This window comes from Pteropus alecto, unplaced genomic scaffold (assembly GCF_000325575.1).
Source record: "Pteropus alecto unplaced genomic scaffold, ASM32557v1 scaffold34, whole genome shotgun sequence".
Classification (NCBI taxonomy): domain Eukaryota; kingdom Metazoa; phylum Chordata; class Mammalia; order Chiroptera; family Pteropodidae; genus Pteropus; species Pteropus alecto.
In genome coordinates, this window is record NW_006435763.1 from 223,466 (window position 1) to 234,442 (window position 10,977).

Here is a 10,977-nt window from a genome sequence, read left to right on the forward strand (position 1 = left end):
ATTATAACTTAAGAAGCCTATGGGACACTATTAAATGTAAAAATATTCATGTCATAAAGATATAGGAAGGAAAACAAGATGTTGAAGAGCTATTTGAAGAAATAATGATGGAAAACTTCCCTCACCTGGTGAAGGAAATAGACATAAAACTCCAGGAAGCTCAAAGAGTCCTCAAAACCAGGAACCCAAAGAGGCCCACACCAAGACACGTCATAATTAAAATGCCAAAGATTAAATACAAAGAGAGAATCTTAAAAGCAGAAAGAAAAAAGCATTTAGTTACAAGAGAGTACCCAGAGGATTGGCAGCTGATTTCTCAAAAGAAACTATGCAAAACAGAAGGGCTTGGTAAAAAATATTCGATGTGATGAAAACCCAGGATCACAACCAAGAATACTTTATCCAGCAAAGCCATCATTTGGAGTTGAAGGATAGATAAAGAATTTCCCAGATAAAAATAAGCTAAAGGAATTTATCATTACCAATCAGTATTACAGGAAATGTTGGAGGGACTTCTTTAAGAAAAAAAAAATGTATCGATAACAGGAATAAAGAATAGTAATAACTACATTCCTATCAACAAGTACCTCAAATGGAAAAGAATTAAGTGCTCCAACCAAAAGCAGAATGGATAGGAAAACAAGACCCTTAAACATGCTGACTACAAGAGACTTACTTAGATTAAGAGATACACACAAACTAAAAAGAAGGAGATGGAAAAATATATTGCCTTGATGGACCTAGAGGGTACTGTGCTGAATGAAACAGGTCAGAGAAAGACAAAAATCGCATGATTTCACGTACGTGTGGAATGTAAAGAACAAAGTCAACAACAACAATAAAAGCGGAAATAAACTCACAGATACAGAGAATATTTAGAGGGACACTAGATGGGAGCGGGGTTGGGGGGACAGAAAAAGGCAAAGAGATTAAGAGGAACAAATGGATAGTTGCAGAGTAGACATGGAGATGTAGAGTGTAGCATAAGGGAGATGGTTAATAATGTTGTAATAAATATGTAAGGGGAAGAAGGGGGACTAGATTTAGTGGGGTGATCACTTTGGGAGTTATGCGGATCTCAGATCACTATGCCATACAACTGAAACTGGTCTATTATTGTATGCCGACTATAATTGGAAAAAAAACTCATTGAATTGTACAATGTAAATACAAGCAACTAATTGTCTATTATATTGCAATAGAGGTGGGGGAAAAGCTGAAAAAGAGAAAAAAGAGAAAAAAAAAAAAACAATCGCTTTCATTCTTGCCTTCACTATCCTCATGTATAAGATGGGAGGGGAAGGACTGTGAAAACCGCGCAGCATGATCCGTGATGTTAAAAACACTAAGTTCAAATGCTAGTTCCTCCCCTTAGTTGCTAATGTGACCTTAGCCAACTTACTTAGCCTTTCTGAGTCTCTATAAAATGGGGAGAAAAATGTCTCCTTGAAATAGTGGTCGAGGGTTTAAAAGAGGCAAGGCAATTGCCATATGCTATGCCTAGAGCATAGTAGATGCTCAACGTATAGTAGCTTATTTCTGGTATTATAATTAGACGAGAGGACAAGGCCCACAGCCTGACTCTTGAGGATTCTATGACTCAGAAAGCGTGGGCAGATCGCTTCCGTGGTGCCCGTCCTCATTAGTAGCTACAAAAGGGCCGTAGCAGGGCTTATCTCAGTGAAAAAACGGCCAAGTGAGCACAGGCAGGGACAAACAGCCCTTCCTTCTTGGGAGGGCAGGAATCCAGGCACAGCCCAGCAGCAGGTAATGCCCCAAAGCCAGGTGAGGGATGCTTCCTCCTCACTAAACTTCATCGCTGCATCAGCAAAGCCGGGGAGCTTGAATAAGCTCAGCTGGATCAAATTGCTCTGCTCCTGAGTCAGCTGTCCCCAGCCAGGGGCGCTGGGTGTCATTGGCCTGGTTGGTCCTTTCTTTTGGCTTTAGGAAACTGAGCCCTTTCAGTGATAACTGGTACACTGGATGAGGCTGAATTGATACAACTGTGAGATCGACATGGCAACTGCCACTGACTGAGTTCTTTTGTGTGTGCTTCCACCTCCCCCTGCTGCACCAATTCCTTCAACAAATGTTACAGAGCCAATTCCCTCACGGCTACTCTGGGCTAAGCCAAATTCTGTTACCCCCTCGCTTTAAAACCCTTTAAAAGCTCCCTAAAAACTATCTGTGACACTTGGAGTAAAATCCACATTTCTACCATGTCCTAAAATTTCTACCTGATCTGACCCTGCTGAAAATGAATTTTCTCTTCCCCCCTGCTTTCTATGCTTCGGAAACGCTGTCTTTTCTCGTTGTCGAATGCACAAACTCTTTCTTGGCCCGGAGTCTTTGCACTTGCGTCCCCTCCTGCCTGGGACATTCTTTTATGTGATTTTTACATGTCTGACTTGGTCTCATTTTTCAAGTCTCCTTCAAGTGTTAATCCCTTAAAGAGATCCTCTCTGAGTATCTAAAGTTTCTGAGTGATTTGACAGTTGCCATGCTATTAAGAACCTCAGTTATTTCCATTTTATGGATGACAAAACTGAGGTTTGAAAAAGTGATAGAGCCTCCCTAGGTCCCCATCGCTTGGTAGCATTGCAGTTGAATCTGAAGGCAAGCGACTTTTCTATGGTTATATGTATTAGGTTTGTCTACTTATCAGGGGGACCCTCTCCTCCCTACCCCCTTCCCCTCCTCCTCCTTCTTCTTGTCATTAGTATCAAGTTCATTAACATCCTATCTCCTTTGATGGGACACTCTCAGACCACATTTTAATGTTAGCTCTCTCCTTTCCTGTGGGCCAGCACCTCTATTTCGCTAATTACAGACAAGAATGGAAACAGCTCGTGCTGTGGAGAGACCAGAATTGCCAACCCTAAACTTGTCTGCTTTCTAAAGCAGTTTGTGAAATAAAATGGGTAGCATTTTCCCCCCTTAGGCCAACCCAGTATTGCGGTATAAATAGGTCCCGACTCTCAAACACAAACATTATTTCCTGGTCTGTGTTCTGTACAACTCCATCCATTTCCACGCTCACCCAAGCCTAATATCTCTTCTTTCCACTTCTTTTTACTGCTGCCAAGATATGTCAGTGGTTGAAACCATCAGTGCCAGATGTTGAAAGGACAAGTGTAGCTGTGAAATGCATTTCTCTTCCTACTGAAGTCCCCAGGGCTTCTTGGCTCTGTCCATGAGGATCAGGAAAATGTGAACCGAGTCTAGGAAAAAAAATAGTCAATGGAAACCAACACCGAGAGAGTCCAGATGATGGATATTGTGACCAAGAACATAAAAAATCAATTTAAGTATGTTGAAGGCCTTAAAGGACTTATAGTCTTTGTGAGTAAATTGATAAAAATGTCAACAGAGAAATAGGAATTATGTAAAAAAAAATAAATGGAAATTCTGAATTGAAAAATATAGTCATTGACATTAGAGATTTACTAGATGGATTTGATAATGAACTGGAAATCTGTTTATGCTAAAAAACTCTCAGGAAACTTAAAACAGAAAGATACATCTCTTTGATAAAGGACGTCTATGAGACTTACATTTACCATAATGTTTAATGATGAAATGGTGAATATTTTCTCTTTTCATATTAGGAACAAGGTGACAATGTCTTACTACTTCTATTCAATATTTTTCTGGATGGAGGAACGAGTTAGTGCAACAAGATATCAAAAACAAAAAAAAAGGGCATAGAAATTTGAAAGGAATAAGTAAAACATTTCTCTATTTTCAGATGACACAATCATCTATATTGAAAGTCCTTCCAAAATTGTAGAATTCATAGGTGAGTTCAGCAAGGTCACGAAATGCTGAAGGTCAGTATACAAAATCATTTATATTTATAGATTATATTTGTATATAATTTATATTACATAAAGATATAGTCTATCAATTTCAGGAAAATCATCAACATAATTCACTTGCAGAAGAGAATATTTTTAACAAACGGCGATAGAAAAATAGGATATTGAGGAGGGGAAATGTGAACCTCAACCTCTGCCTCAGACAAAATTTCATTTAAAATGTATCATAGACCTAAATGCAAAATCTAAAACTATAAAACTTTAAGAAGAAAACATAAAAGAAAAGAATCTCATGACCCTAGGATAAGCAAAGATTTCTTAAGACCCAACGCAAAAACACTGGCTATTAAAAAGAGGAGAAAATATTTGCAGAACATATATCTGACAAAGGACTAACGTCCAGAATATTAAAAAAAAAATAAATACAACTCAATAAGAGGACAAAAAAAGAACAATTAAAAAATAGGCCAAAGATTTGAATAGATGCTTCACTAAAGAAAATGTACAAAAGTCAATGAACACATGAAAAGATGTCCAACATCATTATTTGTTAGAAATATGCGAATCAGAGCCACAAGATACCAACCTATTAGAATGTCTAAAATTAAAGAGACTGACCACACTAAGTGTTGGTGTGGGTGTGGCATGACTGAGGGGAGAGTAAAATAGTACAATCACTTTGCAAAGAAGTTTGTCAGTTACTTTAACAGTTAACCATATGCTTTCATAAGAGACTCAGCAGTTCCATTCTTGGCTATTAATACGAGAGGAAAGAAAATGTAGATCCATAAACACTTGTTCATGAATGTTCATGGCAGCTTTATTTGTAATAGTCAAAAACCTAAATGTCCATAAACAGGTGAATGCAGAAACAAATTCTGGAACAGGACACTGCACTGAAGAGGAAATAACTACACGCAATGACATGGCTGGATCTCAAAAACATGCTGGGCGAAAGAAGTCTTACATTGACAAGTAAATACCATATGATTCCATTTATAAGAAATTTTAGAGTAGGTGATAGAATCTAAATATCCTGTTTTGCTATCAGCATTTGTTGAAAATATTATCTTCTGCAAGTGAATTATGTTGGTGATTTGTCTGAAATCGATTATAGCTATAGTGATTATATCAACATCAGTGGTTGCCTAGGGTGGAGGATTGGGGACCCATTTTCAAAGAGTCACATGGTAACTTTCTGGGGTGATGAAAATATTATATATCTTGATTAGGGTGATGGGGACTATTGGGGAAATATAATTTAAAACAAAATCTCTTCCCAACCTAGAAAACCTCTCTACAAAGGTAGAAGAGAAAAAAACCCCACAATTTTATTATTGAAAAAGCATTAAACCAGAACATGATGCACATCACGGGTGATCTCCTAAGAGATTGCAAAAAAGAAATCTCTCCCTTTTCTATAGCCAAGCGGATACAACCCATCACATATGTGTTTCAAGATAAATGAAAATTTGAAAACACTTATTCGTAAAGATATACATACCCCTATGTTCATTGCAGCATTATGCATAATAGCCAAAACATGGTAACAACCTATGTGTCGTGTTTCAAGATAAATGAAAAATTTGAAAACACTTATTCGTAAAGATATACATGCCCCTATGTTCACTGCAGCATTTTGCATAATAGCCAAAACATGGTAACAACCTATGTGTCTTTCAAGGAATGATTGGATAAAGAAGATGTGGTACATGTTATACAATGGAATACTATTCAGTCATAAAAAAGATGAATTATTGTCATTTGCAACAATATGGATGGATCTTGAAAGTGTCATGAAAGTGAAATAAGTCAAACAGAAAAGGACAAGAACCGTATGATTCCACTTATATGTGGGCTACAAAGCAGAAAGCAATGAACAAACAAAACAAACTCATATAGACACAGACAACATGGTGATTATGAGGGGACGGAGGTGAGGGGAAGATGAAGAGGCTAGAGGGGGTCAAATACATAATGACGGAAGGAGACTAAAGTTTGGGTAGTGAGCACACAATGTGATATACAGATGATGTATTCTAGAATCGTATACCTGAAACTCATATAATGCTATTAACCAATGTCACCCCAATACATCTAATACGAGAGAAAGAATGATAACTAGTTCCCAAGTAAGAGGACCGGACAGCACCATTTGTCACACATCATAGATTCCACTGGAAATTGGGGTGGCCACTCGTGTTTGCTAATAGGCTTTATCCAAAGGGATCATAAGCTTCTCATATTTTTATGAGAAGGTAGCTTTACAACTTGGAGTTAGGCTCTCACCATCCCGTAAGAAACTGGGAGATAGAGACGCTATCTTCCTTGATTATATTTCAAGGAAATGGCTGCAGGTCCGTGAGAAAGACACGCCTATTTCCTAAAGCTTGCAAGAGACTTATTTAGCTTTTTAAAAAATATTACACATATTTCAAAGAGACAGAGAAAGAATTTAAACTTACAAATTTGCTAAAGTTTATTTACGCTCTAAGGAAAGGGACTGGGGAGAAGTCTCTTTCCTTATTTCCAACATTGAGAATTAAGCCTCTTCTTTTACACTCGTATTTGCCCTTACATGACATAAGTGTGTTTATTTGTCCAAATGATCAAACTGTACATTTAAAGTGTGCACAGTCTTGTATATGAGAGTTATATCTCAAAAAAGGTGATCTGAAATGGCATGAATGATCTGGAACACTCCCACGCTTTTACATAGGGCACTTAACCTTTCTCTGCTTTCCTTGGAATTTTCACAAATTTCCCTGAACTGTTTTCACTGTCATAACAGTGTAAGAAAAATTATAGCTGGATTATACCCAAGTATATATATGATAAATCCTCTTAAATTTTTGTGGGAATGGAGCCCAATTCCTTCAGATAACAGGAAAATACGATTCAAAGGGAATTTAGTAAAGAAACTTAAGATAATTTAATGCCTACCATTTGATGAAACCTGTTGTAAGCTGGGAATTTTCTTTTTTTCTCTTTCTCTTCCCCCAAATGTAATTGAGCATTTACCACAGTCTACATTTTTGCTAGTGGCTAAGCGTATACTGGTGAATAACATAAAAATGGCCCCTGCTTGTAGGCTAGCAAGGTAGCCAGACATTAAACAGACAATTATACAAATACTTACTTGGTTATATTACAAGAAATAAAAGACTTTCAAGGCAGGATGAAAGTGCATAAAATGTGTGTGTGTGTGTGTGTGCGTGCGTGTGTGTTTGAGACCAACCTGGTGAGTTTAGAAATCTCCTCTGAGGACTGGGAGACTCTATCTTACTTGGCCCCTTGTTGGCCTTCCCATGGGTACCTACCCTTTGTCCTTGCTCACTCCCTGTGAATCCAGGCACCACCTTTTCTCCTTGCCTACAAACATTGAAGCTACCCTTGACTTTGGCCTTTGCCCATGCTGTTCTCTCTGTCTGCAATGTCTTCCCCCAGATCTTTAAATGGCGGACTCCTCCTTGCCATTGGGTCTCATTCCAAATGCCCAGAAAGAATTTTCCTGCCCACCCTATGTGAAGACATCCCTCCGCCACGTTCTCCCTCATCCTGCGTCCTTGACCCAGGTGGCGTCACTGCCACCATGCACAGATCACAACTTGAGTAGCAAGATTCTAAGGAGAGAAAAGCCTGTGGTTGGCAGGTTCCTCAGTGATCACTGATTTTAGGGGATGACATTGGGCTCTCATGTTGTGGGTTCCATGGGAACAACTCTGTCATCTCCCATTCGGAAAGAAAAAAACATCTCTATGCTAGGGTCAAATGCTTTGCCAGGAGCTTTCCGCTTGATCTAGTCCACTTCATCTTTAGACCAGCTCTCACTCACAGAGGAGAAACCCAAAGCTTGGATACTTTAGGGTTTTGCTTGTGGTCTCACAGCAAGAAAGTGGCAGAGCATGAATATATTTTTTTGATTTGTCTGACACTAGAACTTCTGTCTATCATCGCCCACAGTTTCTTTGGAAGTTGTTCTTTAAAACTGCTTTTTCTCACCAGAGTCAACTTGATGTGAGTTGATCTTTTGGGAAACAAACAGTAAATATCTGGAAAACATCTCTCTGAAATTTACCAAACACTGACATCTGTGGTCTCCATCAAGAGGACAATCTGTATGAGGGGGTGAGCCTGGGACAGTGGGACTGGAATTCTCATTCAAATCCCAGCTGGTGGCTTTGTGAAAGTCACTAAACTTATCCCATCTCAAATTCTTCACCTTTAAAATGGGACTGCCAGTTACCCATTCGAGATTTGCAAATATTAAATGGAAATGCAAAGCCATCGTGAGGCACAGAGTAAGCTTCACATGGGTATTAATTATCATTAACTCCACAGCTAATGGCAATCATTACAGTTAACGGTCATCATTAATTCTACAGTCATTAGCAGAATCCCTTAACCAATGTGTTGGAGTAGGAAGACCACAGGGCCATGGGTTGATGGAAGGGGAGTAGTCACAGCCAAGGACGCCTGGATCTCAGCAACCAAGTTTTTGGATGACTCTGTTCTCCTTTCCCCCTTGGTTACCAGATACTAACCCTTGGAATGAGGCAGCCACACAAATGAATTGTGATGCTCCTGTGTTACGTTTGTAAGACTTCGATCATATCCGGCCCAGTGGGTACTACCACAATCCATCCAACTGAACTCTTCAGCAAAAGGGCGATTCGTTCTCATCTTTGCCATCTGAATCAGAGGTATCCACGGATTAACCCGGCACGGCCTCAGGAGAAGCAGGGATGATTTATACAGACAGCGACCACACAACCGTCTCCGTGACCGGACATGTCTCACACCACTTTTCATTTGTCAAACAAATGAATTAATCTGGATGTGTCATTTAAACATAACAGCGACACTCACTCATAGAGTGGAGCGGATAGAAGAGACGTCCACTCTCCAGGCTGGGAGAAGGGAGCCTTGCCAAGTGTCTCTCCATGTCTGATTTTCTTAGTCTTTTATCGTTTCCTGATTGTTAAAGAATGTTCGCTGTTTTGTAACCCCTTAAAATTGACAAGCCTGGGATCGTGATGTCCATTTCTGAAAACAAAAACAAAAACAAAAACAAAAACAAAAACATAGAGGATACTGAAAATAAGTAAACGCTCTGTTTCCCTTTTAATTGCCTATCAGTTCATACTAAGTTTACCTCATACAGTTTAAAAAGAATTCTTGTTCTATAGTATGATTGAAACTTGAATATGGCTTTTCAATATTTTACTTCGTCTATGTGTGTGGGGGTTAATTTTGTCTTTGTTTTTCTTTATTTAAAAATACAGACCAGTAACATTGCCCATGTGTACATCAACGAAAAAGAACCAATTCATAATATTTTTATTATATTTATACCATATTTTAAAAAATAAATTTATTTATTTAAATTAGTTTCAAGTATACAGTACATTGGTTAGACATCTATAATGTTCATAAAACGATCCCCCCAATTGCTCCCTCCCTCCCCTGGCCCTCCACTTAGCCATCATATTAATGCTAACTGCATTCCCTCTTCTATGCTTCCCGTGCCCACCTATCAACTACTAATGTGTACTTCTTTAACTCTTCACCCCATTCTCCCAGCCTCCCAACCCCCCTCCCAACCCCCATACTTTTATAAATGGAGTTTAAAGAATTATTTCTTAATATTTTAAAATATGAGGGTTTTAACATAAAAGTATAGATTTCTGGATTGAAAAATAGGAAAAGCCTGGCAAAAACTGGGCTTGCACTTGGACGTGGTAACATATGCCTGGAACTGAGCTAACTGTTCTCATTCGAAGGGTCTGAATCCTCCAGTGTGCCTCAGTCCCCACCATTCCCTATTGTTTCTCACACACAGTGTGGTTATCTGTTTGACCTTCGTAAGCAGATAACCTAAATGAGTTTCCAACTCATTTTTCTTCCTCTAGTCTTCTCTCTCCCTCTTCCTCTCCCTGATGGTTCCCTTGGTTTCTTCATTTCTCTGATCTTCTCTCTGGCACCCCACTTTTTTCAATCGGCTTTTCACCTGAATATCAGTTTTTAAGTTCCACCCAAATTTCACCTGGCTGAGCTTGAGGATGGGTGGAAATCTGAGATTTTTCAAGCACTGTGTTAGAGAAGAAAGGATGAAAGCGAGGAATTTTCCAGTTCAGCTTTGGAAAGCAACTTTATGATGAAGCTTACTCCTGGCAATGATGATCTCTTAGCATAATTTCAGTTTAGCATAACTCTATCTGGGTCTCCGTCTTTTCTTCACCAAATCACACCTTTTTATCTTAGCTTGAAGCAGGCCAGAATCCTAGAACAACAGTGGTTAGAAATTTATTTACTGGGAATGAGGTGGAGAAAACTGCCCATCACACCACAGTATAAACTTTGGAAAAAATGAACAATATTACAAAATAGAAAAAAATCATTTTTAAACACAACTCAAACGGTAGGCTACTCCAGTGTATTTCCTCCAGTATATTTTAATTTCTTTCCTCCACATAGTTGGGACTAAAGTAATTTCGCATCTTCATTACTTTGCTTGTCGCCGTTGAATAAGTATTACCCCAGGATATTAAAAATGCTCATAAACATCACTTTAATGACTACATAACAGTCCATCATATTAATGTACTCTCATTTGTTTAACTAGTGCCATATTACTGGGTACTGGGTTGTTTCCTGTTCTATATATTGTAAATAACATTGCATACAAATATGTCTGTATTTCAGAATATTTCCATATCATCTTTTCCAAAAAAAAGAGGTTTGAGGATGAAAGGAGTTGGACGTCGTTAAGTTTCTTGTTACCTTTACAAACTTGAAGCTCGCCTTTTGGTATCCGTGGTTAGTATCTTAGTTGTACATGTATTGCGATATTTTGGTTCAGTTCCCCAAGCATCTAGATCAGCAAGAGTGAGCAAGAGAAATGGGGCATTGGGATAATGGATAAGGGATGTTTGGATGTTTCCTGAATGAAAAGTACAGCTGGATTCTGAGGTCATCCACTGAAATGCATTTCATTCCTGGCTAAACGATTTCCTGAATTTGGCTTCTTGTCAGTTCCCTCCATGGCAGTGGTGTCAGCCAACACAGGCATGTCAAATCATTTCTGAAGTCATTCCATTTTTCTGCCTGAATAATAACATGAAAATTCTCCCTCTCTCCTTTCCATCTCCCTCCCTCC